This window comes from Sorex fumeus, unplaced genomic scaffold (assembly GCF_029834395.1).
Source record: "Sorex fumeus unplaced genomic scaffold, SorFum_2.1 ptg000070l, whole genome shotgun sequence".
Lineage (NCBI taxonomy): Eukaryota > Metazoa > Chordata > Mammalia > Eulipotyphla > Soricidae > Sorex > Sorex fumeus.
This window is the reverse complement of record NW_026606127.1, coordinates 660,047-678,458: the sequence shown is the minus strand read 5'-3', so window position 1 is coordinate 678,458 and position 18,412 is coordinate 660,047. Positions and strand designations below refer to the sequence as shown.

General features: G+C 38.1%; 1 pseudogene; it reads right to left on the bottom strand.

The window, feature by feature from the left end:
* Positions 1-5,604: 5,604 nt before the first annotated feature.
* Positions 5,605-5,703, bottom strand: LOC130037024 (uncharacterized; annotated as a pseudogene).
* Between the last annotated feature and the right edge of the window lie 12,709 nt (positions 5,704-18,412).

Here is an 18,412-nt window from a genome sequence, read left to right as displayed (position 1 = left end):
TAGTGATACACCATGTCTGTATCTCACATTATTTTTATTTTTGATAGTTTGACACAAAAGATACGTCAAAATCATAGATAAATGAAAATTATTCAAATAATTTTTGATTATTTAAAATTACTTTATAGAATTATATTATAGAATTTCATAAATTTTCGGATTATGCAGAGTCAAAGTACATGTATCATATTACACTCACTACTGAAAGGCCTACTCTGTCATTCACCTTTGTTCAGTTTTTCCACTTTGATTACACCTTTCCATTTGGAAACTAAATAGTCTCATAGTTCTAAAGTTTGTTTTTATTGCTTGGAAAGATCAGAATTATGCAATTTTCAACATTGGATGAAACTAGAGGATATCATGCATGTAAAGTTAGCCTTAAGGAAAGGAACAGATACAGAGAGATTTTTCTCATATGTGGATTTTAAAGACAAACAGCAAGGTAGCAACAAAGGTTCAAGAGCAATGTAAGGGGAGAACTGATCCACATAATTGAGTCAGGGGATTGGGAGTGAGGGATTCTGGGGTTTTGGGGGGATAGGGAGGGTTTATTCTTTGAGAGAATGAGGAGTGTCATGTTGGAATTATGTGTATGAGAAACCATTATTAATTGAATTATACATCATAGAATATAAATAATGTTTTAGACGTTTGTCTGTCTCATTTTATTCTATTAATTAGATTTCTCCATATGCCACATATGCATGAACTTGTTGGATACCTATCTTTCTCTGCCTGGTTTATGTCACTAAACATAATATCCTCATGTTATCCATTTTTATACAAATAATAAGAAGATTTCACTTCATACAACTGAGTAGTATTCCATTGCTTTACCACCGTTCATTTTCAAAATTTGTGGTTTAAAAGATACAAACATTGGTTTTAACAATGCTCTGGTGTTTTAAAATTTTTAGTTTAGGGAAGCAAAATAGATTTTACTGAAAAACACTTAGAAACTTGTGAAACAGATGTAGGGTGGAATGGAATATATGTTCAAGGAGAACACTTGTTTAACAAAGCAAGCAAAGAGAGACATAGAGAAAGGAAGCACGGTATTTCTTCAAGGGAGAACACAAGCTTGAGGACCAAGCCCACTCTGGTAGTTTAGGAATAAGAACTTTGAGTGGTATGAACTTAACTTGTGCACTTTACGGGAGAACCTGAGTGAAACTATTAGAAGTACGTTCAGGAGCATGATAAACTGGAGTCTGCACTTGGAGGGAGGAGGGTAGAGATTTCTTTGGGGAGATCCGGACTATGGAGAACAGTAATATTATAACATTAATAATAGTATCGTACCATGAGATTCCAATAAAATCTTTAACAGTGGCGTCAGATATGATAACATTCTTAGGTATTTGGATTTCCTGTGGAAACAACGGGAAAGCTGAGTTTATGCACTGGATGCCTCAGCCTGAAACAAGGTCAACAAGTCATGAATGAAAAATTTCAAGTTAGATGGATCAAGGATTCTGATCCCAGTGGAAGGCTAGCTTTTGGGTGGACAATTTCTACTGATGGCCTGATGTAGATTCTGATCCTCGGACATGTAACAGAAAGGAGGTAGTGACAGGTATCCTCAGAAGTGAAGCCTCTGAGACAGAATTCATTCATGCCAACATACGGGTTATCAATGTTTGCTCATGGCTGCTACCCTTATAACATGTCATCCAATGGTTTTGTGGTTTCAATTTACTGTGTAAATGTAAAGATGAAGTTTCTAAATGGAAGGTAAAAATCTGAGGCCCTCAAGATGATGAATTATGGGGATGCGGGGGGGGGGGGAGCTGGAGCTATACAGCATGTAGGGCATTTACCTTGCACACGGCCTACCCAGGTTAGATTGCCAGCATCCTGTATGTTCCCCCCCAAGCACCGTGAGGTGTAATTCCTGAGTGCAGAACCAGGAGTAAACCCTGTGCATCGCCAGGTGTGACCCAAAAACACACACAAAAAAAGATGATGACTTGCCTTTAGATATTTTGAAGTCAAGTAGAAACAGCCAGAAATCTCCCCAGAAAAGAGTTCTCCTGGGTCGAAAACATCATCTCCTCTAGCGTGAGAAGATACAGAAAATAAGGTTTCCATTTTATGCCAAGTTAAAGCAAGCCAGACATGATCTTGGAAAGTTTGGCAAAGGAAAGCATGGCTATAGGAAGGATAAGGTGACAACTGAGGCTTAGAGGTAAAATATACAAGAGAAGCAAAGGTCAAGAAGTAGGCGGTACAGTGGCGACAAGGTATACTAAGAAGAGCATTTTTTAAAAAATAAAATGCAATGACACATCAAATAAGACCTTTTTAAATGTTTCAGAACAGGGATATAACTCAGTGATAGAGCATTTGCCTTCCATTGTATGATGATCTGGGATTGATACTTAGCATTGCAAACAGCATTATTTTTTAATTTTTAATTTCTTTCTTGCTTGCTTCCTGGCTTGCTTGCTTTTTTGGTTTTTTGGGTCGCACCTGGCTATGTATAGTGGTTATTTTTTATTTTTAAAAAGACTTATAATTTTACCTTTTTACCTGTGGTTTAAAAGGAAATCTAAAATATTTTAGAGTAAATATATGTGAGGAAGAATAAATTTCACAGGAACTACTTAGTGTTCTTAATGATACAGGAATCAGAATTTTGAGGTTAATTGTATGGGTATTGCATAAATATTTTTTCCCCATTACGTGGGCTCTCTTTTTATCATGGGCACCATTTTTTCTAAGTTGCAGAAACTTCTTAGTTTAATGTAGTCTCATTTGTTTATCTTCACTTCCTCTTCCTTGGTCAGTGGTGTTTCATTCTAGAAGTTTCCATTAGCTTGAATGTCATGAAGGGATCTTCCCACATTTTTCTCCATATATCTTAAGAATTCAGGTATGATATTGAGGTCTTTAATACATTTGATCTGACTTTGTGCCTGGCACTATAAAGAGATCTGAGTTCATTTTTTTTTGCATGTTGCTGTCCAATTTTCCCAGCACCAGTTGCTGAAGAGACTTCCTAGCTCAACTTCATATTTCTTGAGCCGTTATGAAAGATTCGGTAATAATAATCTGAGGGCCAGCGTCAGGATATTTGACTATATTCCATTGTTCTGAGGCCTGTCTTTATATGAATGTCATGATATTTTGATTACTACAACTTTGTAGTAGGGTTTGAAGTTGGGGAAGGTGTTCCCTTCTTCTTTTTATCAAAGATTGCTTTAGCTCTTCATGGGAGAGAAGGTTGTGTATGAGTTTCAAGAGTGTTTAATCAATTTCTTTGAAAAATATCATGGGTATCCTTATAGAATGTGCATTAAATCTTTATAGAGCTTTGGGGTGTATTGCCATTTTGACAGTACTAAATCTCTCAATCTATGAGCATGGGATGTGATTCCATTTCCTCATATACTCTCTTTTTTCGTGAAGTAGTGTTTTGTAGGTTTTTTTTTTTGTATAGTTCCTTAACCTTTTTAGTTGATTCTAATATACTAGATTTTCTGAGGTATTATTGTGAATGGGATTGTTTTTCTCTATCTCTTTTTTCTCTTTCATTATTAATATATGGGAAAGCCATGGAGTACCGGATATTACTTTTGTAATATGCTACTTTACTAAACAAATCTATTGTTCCCAGGTGCTTTTTTGTAGATTCTTTGGGATTTCCTAAGTATAGTATCATGTCGTCTCCAAATAGTAAAAGCTTGAGTTCTTCCTTTTTTATCTGGATGCCCTTGATATCTTTTTTTTTTTTTTTTTACCGAAATCATATGGCAAGTACTTCAAGTACAATGTTGAATAGGAGTGGTGAGAGTGGGTAGCTTGTTTTGTGCCTGATTGTATTCTGGGATTCTAGCTCATTGATTTCTGCTCCAAGCCTTTAGTTTTTCCCCATTGAGAATAACGCTTGCTTTGGGTTTGTGGTAATTTGCTTTGACTAGATTGAAGAAAGTACTTTCAACTCCCATTTTGTTGAGAGTTTTTCATCATGAATAGGTGCTGGATGTCATCAAATGATTTATCTACATATATTGATATGATCATATGACTATCTTTATTTTATTGAGATGGTGTATTCTGTTGATTGACTAGAGAATGTTAAGCCATCCTTGCATCCCCAAGATAAACCTACTTGGTCATTGTGTGTGATCTTTTGTTGAGTTACTGGATTCTCTTTGCTGGTATTTTCTTGAGAATCTGTGTATCTGTATTCATCAAGGAAATAGGTCTGTAATTTTCTTTTTTTGTGGTGTCTCTGTCTGTTTTGAGTATTAGGGTGATCTTTGCCTCATAGAAACTATTTGGGAGTATTTATGATTCTTCAATTTCCTGGAAAATCTTGAAAAATGTTGGCAGCATTTCCTCTTTAAAGGTTTGAAATATTTCACTATTGAATCCATCTGGGCCAGGGATTCTGTTTGGGGGGGATACTTTTGACCATCATTTCAATTTCCTTGGTAGTGATAGGTTCAAGTATTCCAAATCTTCTTGGTTCAACGTTGGGAGGCAATTGGAATCCAAAAATTTATTAATTTATTCAAGATTCTCTCATTTCCTGCTGCAAAGTTTCTCAATATAATCTCTGATGATCCTATGGATTTCTGTAGTTTCTATTAGGATATGCCCATTTGCATTTCTGATTTGATTTATTAGAATTCTTTCTCTTTGTTAATTTGAGAGGCTTCTCGTGGTTTATTGATCTTATTTATTTTCTCAAAGAACCAGCTTTTGCTCTTATTGGTCTTTTGGATTGTATTTTGGGATTCTAGCTCATTGACGTCTGGTACAAGTTTTATTATTTCCTTCCTCCAGCCTAGTTTGGACTACTTTTGTTGGTCATTTTCCAAAATCTTGAGCTCTAATTAATTCATGTAGATCCTCTCTTTCTTCCTGATGAATTCTGGCAGAGCTATACTCTTTCCTATTAACACTGCTTTTGCTGTGTCCCACAAGTTCTGGTAGCTCGTGTACTCATTCTCATTTGTTTCTGGAAACTTTTTATTTCCTCTTTGATTTCTTCTCTAAGCCAACAGTTGTTCATTACTTCCCTTAAAGAAAATATTTCCTTGCTGAGTTTTAGTCCGTTTGATCTATTGAGAAGTGACAAAGTAGTGTTGAAATCTCCAACTAGTATTGTGTTGCTATCAATGTTTTTCTTTAAGTCAATTAGAAGTTGTTTTTAAGTATTTTGCTGGTCTGTCATGAGGAGAATCTACATTGAGGAGGGTGAGTTTTTTCTGATGTACAGATCCCATGATCATGAAGAAATGACCTTCACTGTCTCTTATAACCTATAGCCTGAAGTCCATGTGGTTTGATACTAGTATGGCCACTCCAGCTTTGTGGAGGTGTTCTTTTCTTTCTTGAAGAATTGTTTTCCAGCCTTTGAATTTGAGCCCATGGTTGCTTTGATTGTTCAGAAGTGTTTCTTCAGGCAGCAGAATGTTGGGTTCAGTTTTATAATTCATCTTCCCATTCTGTGCCTCTGAATTGGCACATTTAGTCCATTGACATTGAGAGAGATTGTTGTGATGGGGATTTGTGCTATCTTTATGTAGAATTTTTGTACTTGTGCGGATTGTCTTAGCTTAAAGTAGCCCTGTTAATTCTTCTTGCAACAACAATATGGAACACTTTACAACTTTGCATGTCATCTCTGTGCAAGGACAATGCTAATCTATGTATCATTTCAATTTTAATATATATGTCATCAAATATAGTATGAGTTAATTTTTCCATATTTTTCTCTACTTATTAATTTGAGGGTTGTCCTTACTCACTCCTATGGCAGACAGTGATTCATAAGCAAGGTATGTATTTCAAAGCAGCTTGAATAGATAGATTTAGAACTTTAATGTCCCAGAAAGAAAAATATGGTTTTTACCATATTATCTTTTTCTATACCCAAGGCATCAGTTTTACAAAATAATTCTTTTGGAAGATAGTATATGAGTCTTGTTTAATGCCCTTCCCTGAAACCTTCATTAAGATCATTAAACTAGAGCCTTTTGCTGTTCTCACCTCAGTCCCTTGTACATCTCCAGGAAAAGGTGGATGGTGTTGTCTGCAATTTGACCACCTTGAATGTAAGTCGGATTTTTCTCCTGAATGAAGAGGTGAGGAGCATATTGATGATTTTATTCCACCTTATTACAAGTTCAACTTGAAAGGAAGGTGAGACTCATGAGGCTCCTGTAAAGGACAGAAAAAAGGGTCTCAGTGAAGTTTAATGGCCAACACATATTAGCAACACAGATGACTCAAAGTAGCCTGTGTGCATCTTTGTGTATAGTGAGTTTCATATCTACTGATAGTGATTCTCAGTCATGACACACAGGCAAAACAGACCTGTAATTAAAAATCTAGTTCTCTGAGCAGAGTGGGGTCTCTGAGGTGATTGAACAAGTGTATAGTAATTTATTACTAAGCACATAAGTAGTTTGAATGATGTGTACTTTTCGATCTAAAATTAATTCCAAATATGTCTAAAACGACAGTGTCCTGACCCCGCACCTGGCTTTCCTCACCTGGGCACCTTGGAAGGGTCGGGGTTAGTTTCCCTCACCTCCTGATTAGAGCCCCGGTAGCTGATGAACTCTGCTACCAGCTATAGGTACGCTTAAGACCACTCTCCCCAAGCTTGAAGGAGCCTCATGCATGAAGGAATTGGAAGCAGAACCTGTGTATACACACAAAAAATAAAAGGCCGGTGGTCTGGCCGTTTCCCCACTCCACGAAGGTCAATGGCGATGGTCAGGAGATGGAAGGAAATGGGGGCCAGGCTGGTTGTTCCTAGCAGCAGGTTATTACATGGAAGAGATGTATGACATGGAGGCCTCAGGAATCCTCAAGCACGTGCGCGCACTGTAAGCCCGGAAGTTCCCCTTATATAGATCATAGAACCTCTAAAAGGCGCATTACAGTGAATTCATAAAAGGAGTTACAGAAAGAACATTGAGGCAGCAATCCATATGTTGTTTCTTTACATCCACATTGTTTCCTTACATCAGCAGTCCAGTAATACTGGCCTCTAGAAAGAAGATACAAAGCCAAACTGAAACCTTTCACAAGCACTTTCACAAGCTGTAAGCACCTTGATTTGCATCCCAAAGAACAGCCTGTCTAGAGCTGGGAATCTATATCCCAAAGATCAGTCCTGACTAGCACCTGAGATCTGCAGATCTAAGACCAGCTAGGTTTCTGAGAGAAAAGGCAAACTGTCTCAATATACTGAAATCATTTACTGAAGGCAGTTTGAAGGGGAGAAACAGTCTCATCCAAGCTAGTCAGGACACACAGGAAAACAGCTTCTAGGAGGTGTTTCTCCTCTCCTTGTCCAACCAACATATAAGCATATATAATATTAATCATTTTGTATGAACACAGTAAGAAATGCATTGAGCTTATAGAATTGCTCTTCTAGGGCCATTTCAATCTCAGACTGCAGTGCTCAGGCCAGATATCTTTCCTATTCCTAGCAGCAGGGCCCCTAATGTCGTCGTTACTTTTGGATCATGACATCATTTGCCTATGATCCATCTCTTAACTTATAGTTAAGAATCGTGGCACCTTGGCTTGGCCCATCGCGATGCCAGGGTAGCACATAACTTACCGGCTTGCCCTTGTTCCATCCAGTCCCACGTCGGGACCCTGCCCTTGGGGTACTAGGAAGTGAGGGCAACTGAGGCTTAAGTTGAGAAGGCAGATGCCCAGGAGTGAATAATATTCAAAGCCAATCAATTCCTATGTTACAAAGCATATTAAGTAATTGTCTTTCTGTACCAATACAAAAGGACATTGCATTAAGGTAAACTGCTCAAAACACACAAGGAGACGGAGGAAGGCAATATTAACTTACAGTATAGCTTCAGTGTCTAAGAAGGAGGAGACCTTACAAATTGGTTGGGGAAGAGAGCATAGAAGTGGTTACAGACAGACAAAGTAATGGGAGTGTCTCGGGAGCACTGTGATGGGTGCAATTTGATAAACCTAAGCTCCATATACTCCAACAGAACCCAGGTGTATGGGAACACGGGATGAGATCTCCAAAGCTGCTCAGATCAAGAATGGAACCCCTCCATCAAGATCCACCATCTTCTAGTAGCTAAATGTTACAACCACGAACTGCCCCTGGAGCCATGTCATCCCATCAATGGCCAAGATCCAGAGACTGGATATTGTTGATAAGATAACAACTCTTATTGTTCAGTTCTCACTCTCAGAGAACCTGGTAGGCTTCTGCGAGTATCATGCCTGCATGGCAGAGTCTGTGTTTCTGGTCACTGTTTCTTTTGAGGTACAGAAGCTGCTTAATTTAAAATAGTCCCCTTTGTTTATCTCTGTTTCCAGTTGCTTGGCAAGTGGCGTGTTATCTTTGAAGATACCTTTAACTTCAATGTCGTGGAGGGATATGCCGACCTTGTATTCAATGTACATGAGGGATTCTGGTCTGATTTTGAGGACTTTGACGCATTTTTATCTGACTTTTGTGCATGGTCTTAGGTAGAGGTCTGAGCCATTTTTTTTCCATGTAGCTGTCCAGTTTTTTTCTGCACCGTTTGTTGAAGAGGACTCTCTTGCTCCACTTCACATTTCTTGCTCCCTTATCAAAGATTAGATGATTATATATTTGAGGGTGTGTGTCAGTATATTCAATCCTTTTCCAATGGTCTCCGGCTCTGCCTTTGTTCCAGTACCATGCTGTTCTCATTATTATCACTTCATAGTAGAGTTTGAGGTTGGGGAAGGTGATGCCCCATCGTTTTTTCCCCAAGATTTGCTTTAGCTATTCGTGGGCGTTTGTTGTTCCATTCGAATTTCAGGAGTGCTTGATCAATTTCTATGAAGAATGTCATGGGTATCTTTATAGGGATCACATTGAATTTGTACAATGCTTTGGGGAGTATTGCCATTTTGACAATGTTAATTCTCCCATTCCATAAGCAGGAGATATGTTTCCATTTCCTCGTGTCCTTTGTTATTTCCTGTTGTATAGGTCCTTTACCTCCTTAGGTTAGCAGATTCCAAGGTTCTTGATTTTTCTGAGGCACGATTGTGAATGGAATTGTTTTATCATGTCACTTTCTTCTCTCTCATTATTTGCATATAAAAAAGCCATAGACTTTTGGGTATTGGTTTTATAGCCTGCAATTTTACTATGAAAGTCTATTGTTTCTAGGAACTTTTTTGGTAGAGGTTTTAGTATTCTTTAAATAGAGTATGATATCTGCTGTGAATAGTGAGAGCTTATTTCTACCTTTCGTACATGAAAAATCCTTAATATCTTTTTCTTACCTTATTTCTATTGCAAGTACTTCCAGTACCACCTTGAACAGAAGTGCCAAAATGAACTTTTACTTAGCACTTTTTGTCTGTAAATTTCTATGCTAAGAACAGTGGAATAAACAGTGATATCTTAGTAATTTACAAGTAAATTATGAAGACAGATAATATAAAATAATTTCTTTGTACAAATTTCCAAAATGTGTCGCTTTTATTAAATACATTAAGAATAAATCGTAGATCTTGATTATACCCTGAAGATTATTTACTTGTTAGAAGTTACCTTTCTAAAATGCAATAAAGTGACACATTTTGAAAATGTTGATTATTCGCTCATTAATTCAATGAATCTTTGTTAGTCTGGTGGTGCATTGCCTCCAGGAAGTCAACCTGTACCCTCAGGTGAGTGCATCAACAGTCTGATGGTGTCTTCATGATTCCTGATAACCTCAAATGGCCACTGTGCCTCTGGCTGGATCCCAAAACCTCAGTACTACGTTTCCCGAGAAATTAAACTCCCAAAAGATATGTGGGAGTCATGTTCACAAACCACCCCTGGCTCAGTTATACAAGCTAATGGATTGGTCTTGTTTCAGAGACCCATAAACAAATCTTGAAAGAGATCAAAAGCCACAGTTAACCTTGGACCTGCAAAAGGATGAACACACTAGGGTAAATCGAGGGAGGCAGGTTAGTTGGGTGCCCACCCAACCAGAACCTAGTGCAGCCACTTGCTCCCACAATCCAAAATCGCCACCATGCCCTCGTCTGGTTTCCAACTTCTCAGGATGGCTCTCACTGAAATATAACAGCTGAAAATTCAGATATGCGGGTTTTGTGACTGAAATCTCCAGGCTTTCTCTGGGTCACAATGGGAATCCCATCCCCACTGCCCTGTACTTATGGAAGCCTCAGCAGTCATTTCCATACCTCAAAGCTACTCCAGCCTTAGCTTCCTGATAAAAACACTAAATTCCTTGAACAAACATGATGAACAAACACGAGACCCATGATGCACAAAATAATAAGGAGACAGAGAGAAACAATTAAAGAGCCTGCCATAGAGACAGGCATGGGGTGTGGGTAGGGTGTTGGGGGATGGTTTTACGGAACCAGGAACATTGGTGGTGGGAAATGTACAATAGTGGAGGGATGGATGTTGGATCGTTGTATGACTGGAAGCAAATTATGAATAGATTTGTAATAGTCTATCTCACAGATATTGAATAAAACATTAAAAATATATATGCTTCATTTGTACCTCAGACCACTGATAGAACATTAAAACCCAGCATATCTATTTTTGTGTTCTCTGTAGGAAAAAACATGTTACTCACCTGTGTGCCAATAGCTTGAAGAATGCTATACCCTAAGATACATCCTTGACTGTCAATAACATGAATAAGTAATTGCAGCTATGTTATGTTTTAGAATCAGTTCATGGACAAGAAATCAAGAGGAGGAAGTGGAAAAGAGCATCAGTTTTGAATGGATAATGTTTATAATGTTTGACGAGCATGCAAGGGAGACTAAAGATTTGGCATGAGAAGAGGGAAGAAACAGAAGAGTGAAGTACTAATAAGTATCATGAGAAAAATGCAAGGGAGGACATTTCCTGGCAAGTGTCACACTTTGTTGAGATTTTGGTGAGGATAAGTATTAGAGAGTATCTTTCCCATTTAGTGGTAAAAAGGAAACTTTGATGTGTGCATTCAAAAATTACTTTAAAAATTAGAATCACCAAGAGATACACAGTTAAAAAGTTGCTCATAATTGAGTTTCAGTCATGTAATGTTCTAGAACCCTTCCAGTATAATGGGGGCATTTTTGAAGGAATATCCCTGGTGGGAAGACTAGGGCATCTGAATCTTAACACATTTCACCAAATATATGATCTCTTCTCACATGATATACCCTTTCTCCCCTGCTTCTTTGATTTATGTTTTCATACAATATTTCCTTGTGAAACTCACCTCAAGTAAGGGTCCCTATTTAAGACAAGTACATGTTTCTGGGGCATTACATATTTTTCGGTTGCTGGAAGAGTCTCTATAGCAATGCTCAGGAGGAGTGGGGGCCCCAAAGACAATTCTCAGAAAACGTGGTCATGGTGGTTGGGGTCCTCCTATGCTATACAGCCTTTGATACTCTGGCAATCAGGTGGTGCTGGGAGTCAAATTGAGTGCATGTGAGGCAAGTTCCATAAGCACTACACTATCTCCTGCGGCCCTGGGTATTAGATTGATGTCAGCATTCGAGGTCCTCCCTTTTGTCAGAAAGCAGAAACTTGTGAAGGAGAAAGTGGAAGAGACCTTAGGGTATAGCTAGGTTGACTGAGTACATGGTGGTACCATTAAGATTGGAACATAAAGTAAAAATAAAACAAGAGAAATATCTAACAATAGCAAAGAGGGCTATAGTACTCAAAAAATATATATTCTTAAACTAAGAATCTTCTGCACCTCCAAAGAAACAGTGACCAAAATACAAAGACAGTCTACAGAATGGGAAAGGATATTCACCGAATACACATCTGACAAGGGGTTGATATCAATGATATACAAAATACTGGTTGAACTCGACAAGAAGACAACATCCAACCCCATCCAAAAATGGGGCAATGAAATGAACAGAAACTCTCTCAAAGAAGAAATCCGAATGGCAAAAAAGCACAAGAGAATATGTTCTACATCATTAATCATCAGGGAGATGCAGATCAAAACCACAATGAGATACCATCTCACACCTCAAAGACTGGACCACATTCAAAAGAACAAAAGCAACCGATGCTGGTGCGGATGTGGCGAGATAGGGACACTCCTTCACAGTTGGTGGGAATGCCGACTAGTTCAGCCCTTTGGAAAACAGTATGGACGTTTCTCAAAAAATTAGAAATTGAGGTCCAATTTGACCCAGCGACACTACTCCTGGGAATATATCCCAGAGAGGTATAAATGTGTAGTCGAAGTGACATCTGCACTTATTTGTTCATTGCAGCACTCTTTACAATTGCCAGAAACTGGAAGAAACCTGAGTGCCCAAGAAGAGATGACTGGTTAAAGAAACTTTGGTACATCTACACAATGGAGTACTATGTAGCTCTTAGAAAAAATGAAGTCATGAAATTTACATACAAGTGGTACAATATGGAAAGTATCATGCTAAGCAAAATGAGTCAGAAACAGAGGGATAGACATAGAAAGATTGCATTCATCTGGGGGATATAAAGTAACAAAATATGAGATTAATACCCAAGAATAGCTGAGATCATCACCAGGAGGATTACTCCATAGCTTAGAGGCCAGCCAGGTATTCTAGGGGAAAGGGCAGTTCAGGTAGAGAAAGGAGCACCAAATGAAAGGTGTTTGGAGGATCCTCCCAGGAGGGGAGATGCATGTTGACAGTAGACTATGGACTGAACATGTTTGCCACTCAATGACTCTTTTGCAGACCACAACATCCAAAAGAAGAGAGAGAACAAAAGGGAATGCCCTGCCAAAGAGGCAGGGTGGGGGTGTTGGGGGGATATTATCCATGGTGGTGGAAAATGGGTACTGTTGGAGGGATGGGTATTTGATCATTGTATGACCGAAACCCAAGCACAAAGATTCGTAAATCTACAACTGTACATTATGGTGCTTAACTATTAAAAATTTTTTTGAAAAGTTATTAAAAAAAGAAACATATGGGGAAAAGAGCTAGTGCAGTGTGTAGAGGGTGTTTACATTGTATGCAGCTAATCTGAGTTAAATCCCCAGAACCCTGAGCCTGCCAGAAGTAATTCTGGATAGAAAATCAGAAGTGAGCCTGGAGCACATCTAGGTGCACTCCCCTCCCCACAAAAAAGGAAGAAAAGAAAAGAAAACATATAACTGATTCTTGAGTAAAATAGAGATTAAGGGTGCTAACTACTATATAACGTTTGAAAACCCCCAAATTTAATAGCGAGTCTGCTATTGACGAACAAGATGGTTTATTAATAGTATTTACTTACATTGTCTGCTAGTGGTGCTATATGTGGTCTGTAAACCTGTAAATTTGATACATTTAAAAATTTTATAATGGATTTTTTTTTTTTTTTTTTTTTTTTTTGCTTTTTGGGTCACACCCGGCGATGCTCAGGGGTTACTCCTGGCTCATGCACTCAGGAATTGCCCCTGGCGGTGCTCAGGGGACCATATGGGGTGCTGGGAATTGAACCTGTTTCGGTCATGTTGGCTGCATGCAAGGCAAACGCCCTACCCGCTGTGCTATTGCTCCAGCCCCTTATAATGGATTTTATAATAGACTTTATAATACATTGGTATTTTGTGTTTAATAAGTGACAAATTATATCTCTACTTTGTGGGTTATTTGGGCCATAGTATGTGGTGCTTGGGACTTCGGACTCTGTGCTCAATGGTCATTTCTGGTGGTGCCAGCCATTAATTTGGGTTGACTGTGTGCATGGTACGTGCTTTAACCCCTATACTAAGTCTGGGGTCCAATCAAATTAATTATCTGCATATATTTTATACATGCATGCCATAATTTTCTTAGATTTTTGATTATTCTAGGATATACTTATCATCTTTAATTATTCCACATCAATACCAATGTCCAAAAATGTTTCAAAAATAATTATTGAAAAAAAATCATATAGAAGTTCAAATTTGTGTTGTTCGTGAGATAACTATATTAAGAAGAAATAGAACCACAAGAAACATACAAGTAAAATGAAGGTACATTTCTTTGGAGTCTTTAAATTATGTATTTATATTAGTATATATACAAGTATAATTTTTAAAAAATAAATTTCAGTGAAAATAAAATTTTTGAGTTTTGTTAATTGTAATGTTGTACTGCTAAGTATATATTTATGTGAACATTTATATATATATTTGTCTATTTTTCTGATTGTTTACTTAAGATCTGGAGTTAAAAGCTAACTTACTGATGACAGGGTATATGGCTCAGGGCTAAAGCACTTGGCTTGCATGTATAAAACTTTGGGTTGGCCTCCTGCAAGGCAAATGCCCTACCCACTGTGCTGTAAACGTTATATAAAATATACTAATAATAAGAGCTAATGATGTTGGTGAACAGTGCAATATAAATGATTACTTAGTAATTTTCTTGATTTATTAATGAAATATGTAAGCTCTTGAGTATAATGGGAGTATTTTTCTAACGTAAGAGTCTGAGGAATGTGAAACTGTTATAACTCTACTGTAGGATTCCATCTCCCTAGCCTGCTTCATTCTACCTCTCTCTCTATCCAATCCGGTAATCTTCTTGGAAATCTGACCTCGTGATTGGCTAGCCTCAACCTTTCAACTGCCTATTTTATGACATCATTCTCTCATCAAACCAACCAACAACTGGTAGAATCTTGGGGTTCCCATGCAAGTGTTTGTAAACAAATTTGAAACATCATGTCAAGTGACCAGTGACCAATAGCTGGAATGGTGGGTACCACTTTATTTACCAGATGGTTACCTTAGACAAACACGGAAATGCCATACAAATTTATTTATTATAATATATTTTTAACAAATTGAAGAGATGCATCATAGTTAATTGGTTGTTAATAAAAGTTATGAAGTTTGAGATGCTGTGGTTGTTTTGGGGAGAGGCCGGGGGTTGAAGGATGGCATGGGAAAGAATAGGAAGTTATAGAGAGGACAAAGGGGGAATACACAAGACTCTAAGAAAGATAAACTTGGTCCAGGATTCTAAAGCCCATGAGAAATTGCATGGGCTTGATGAAGAGTGGGGTAGAGTCAGAGGAATAGTATTGCTGACAGGGCATTTACTCTGCAAGCAAGAAGGACCCAGTTCAATTCTTGCAATCCTTTAGGGTCCCCAGAGACCCACCAGATGTGAAACTTGAGTGCAGGGCCAGGAGTAAGACCAGAGCACAGTCAAGTATGCCCCATCCCTGGTGTCCTCCAAAAAAAAATGGGAGAAATGACACAGTCTGGGGATTAGGATTAAAAGAAAAAAATTGGAATAGGCTAAAGAAGGCAGATGAGTCAAAGGTGACCCGAAATAAAGTTAAAATTCTTTCATGGAGGATGTGTTTATGCCTCAGGGCCACGTTTGGAAAATAATGAAATTTGAGACACATCTCTAAAAGGTTTGGGTGGTCTAATCATAAATGATGGTTGGGGGTTGTGAACACATATACTGGGGAATGAACCTTCCAGATGAGTGGTAAACGCCCTCAGAGTCATTCAAGGATGACTCTTAACAGGGACCAAGCCAAGAGAACAGTTGCAGCATGAAGCCTGAAGATGAGCTCCTGGAAGATGCAAAGATAAGTCACCAAGTCCTCTGGCCCTCTGTTCAGCACCCCTACCTGCACCATTTCCCTTATTCCCAACAATATTCAGAGTCGCTATCACGGTGACCCTTTGCTAGCTAGTATCAACAATGAGGTTCATTGCCTCTGTAAGTCTTTGCATTTGTAAACTCCCCGCTGTGGTCAAGCCTGCTTTCAGGCAATGGCATCTGGACATTTCTAGCAGGGAGAGCTCAAATTATATTACCTTGAGGGGATTCACTGTGGTCTTCCATGGTCCCTGGTGCCTGTAGCCTTCTCTACACATCGCGTTTAACTGCATCTCACACAAGAACCAACGTTATAAGTGTCGTTGGGGCTGTGTTGGGGGATGTACCGGACTAAGACATGCGCACTAGGTCACCACTCCCAAAGCGGTTGGTACCGCTTAACCTTGATCCTGGAAGTTGGTGGTGGAAATAGATGGTCCTAGGAGAGTTAATGGGGTGATGGATGGATGGCAAGGAAACCGTGAAGGGTAGGGAACTGGACAGCTGGTGATCATCATAGGAGAGTTGGTAGATGTGTTTTAATTACGTTAATGTTTTTCGAAAAAGATAAGCAAAACAAACATATGAAAACATGATAGGTTCCAAAGAACAGGTTACATATAAGACCGAAAGAGCTGAAAGGGCTGTCATTCCTTCTGGAGCTTTCAATCATAACATTTACGAAAGTTTGTATTTTCACGTTACTTAGCTGTGGAGAGGAATAACGAGAAACAGAATGCCACCGGAAAAGCAAACTGAATGACCACCTTTCATAAAAGCCAGGTGAAAGGTGTTCACATGGATCCCAAATGCAAGTGGGTTAACAGGAACATATATTTAATTAAGTCTGCTTGGTACCAGTAACTACTTTTGTGGAAATGGAGGAAAACGAATGCAGTTTCTGACACACTGAGAATAAACTGCAAACACATTTTCCCAGGAAATGGTAGTTGACTGGCTGGGAACAGAGCAACTTGAATAGTGTTTTGCTACCTTTCATGTATGACTAGAGGAAAATGATCCCAGTAAACTCTCGAAACTAACAAACTTCAACTCCCTTGAAGGAAAGTTGTATTCAGTGAGGAAAAATTGCTGAGAGAAAAGTCTGAAATGATGGAAAAAGAGACAATAAGTGCAAAAGGAAGGACTTGACATTTGGGTTCCTCTGAAAACAAAGCTTGAAATAAAAGATCTGGTGAGCACATGATTTACTGAGAATGGGATCTGAGAGGAAAAGAGTGATATCAGGGATGTGAACAAGGAACATCCAAATTAGGAAGACTTTGCTAGCTGATTACCCCATGGGCAACATGGTTCCAAGACTACCAGAACTTACCAAGGAATTTACTTTAATTTTCTTTCTTTCATATGGTCAATTACAACATGTATTTTTTGCATAATTCAATGACACTTTAGAGTGTCCATTTCTTTCCCAATATTCTTTTCACTTGTGTAAGCATCTTAAACAGCTGCTGGATACAGAATTATTTGATCAGACTTATTTTTTTACTATAAGTTTAGTTGAGATTCCGGAAAACTAGATCTAAAGTGAAGTTTGTTTTGATTAGTAGAAGTAGAATAGCGAGGACTAGGGATGGAATTAGAGATTATAGTGTACCATATTCAGTTCCTAATAGGACAAGTCAAGGACAGTGTCCCAAATAGACTATTGAAAAAGATATCCATCTCTATTTAACATGGAAATTCAGCATATTTTATATTAAATTAAAAATGAATTAATATTCCTGTATTTGGTCTTTTAAAAACATTCAAGGTTGGTTAAGGAATCAAACATTGCCGATGAAATCATAACAACTTAATCATAAAATCCTGATTACTACTTAAGTGTCCAAGAATGTCAGTGCTAAGAATTATTTCCGTTGATCTCACTAGTACATATGATAGGCATATGAATAAATCTGTGTGGATAAATAATTGGTATCTAATTTAGAGTCTCACCATACATGGTTGTGGGTATTGTGAAATATATTTTCATAATTTTGCAATAAGATCTCGGGGTGTGAATCCTTGAATCATAAATACCTTTTCGTATGTTCCAGCACTACCTCCTCCCACGTTAATTACTATATATATGACCTCCTAAGGAGTCATTGCTTTTTTCACTTTGTTTTAGTCTTTCTCTCTTTATTTTCAAATGTGAGTTATCTGCATCAAATCAAGGTGCATGTATTTGGTGTGGCAGTTTTAATCTTTATGAGTTATTTATATTTTATTCATTTATTTTTTAATTGAATAACCATAAGATGGGCCATTACAAAGCTATTTTATGCAATTTAATTTTTAATCCTTTCAGTGAAGCCAGGGAAAATCTCTTACTCGGGAAATTCAGAATTTCCATATTTCAAGTGAATCAAAACTGATTGTTTTTGTATTTTTTTTTATTTTTTTATTATTTTTTTGATAGAAAAGGGACCACCAAATAATGGGTGTTGGGAGGATCCTCCCAGGATGGGAGATGCATGCTGAAATTAGACTCTAGACCGAACATGATTGCCACTCAATGCCTCTTTTGGTATTTTTTTAGATAATTGTTCCCCTCTTCTGTTTGCTTAGGTCCGGGACTTGGCCTCTCCCCTTGCTGTTCTTTCAAGAAGCCAGAGAGACGTCTTTAGGCAGGAAGAGCAGCTCAGCGGCAGGGTCTCTTGGATGGGTTTGGTGCCATCTTCTTTCAGAAATTGATTTAGTGTTTCTTACCAATCTGAAAATGGCTTGGGATTTAAAATGAAGGTCACGTAAAGAACTGAGTGTTGAAAGGAGGAAAAGGATAAGCATGATAACGTTTCAGTACCTGTATTGCAAACCATAATGTGCA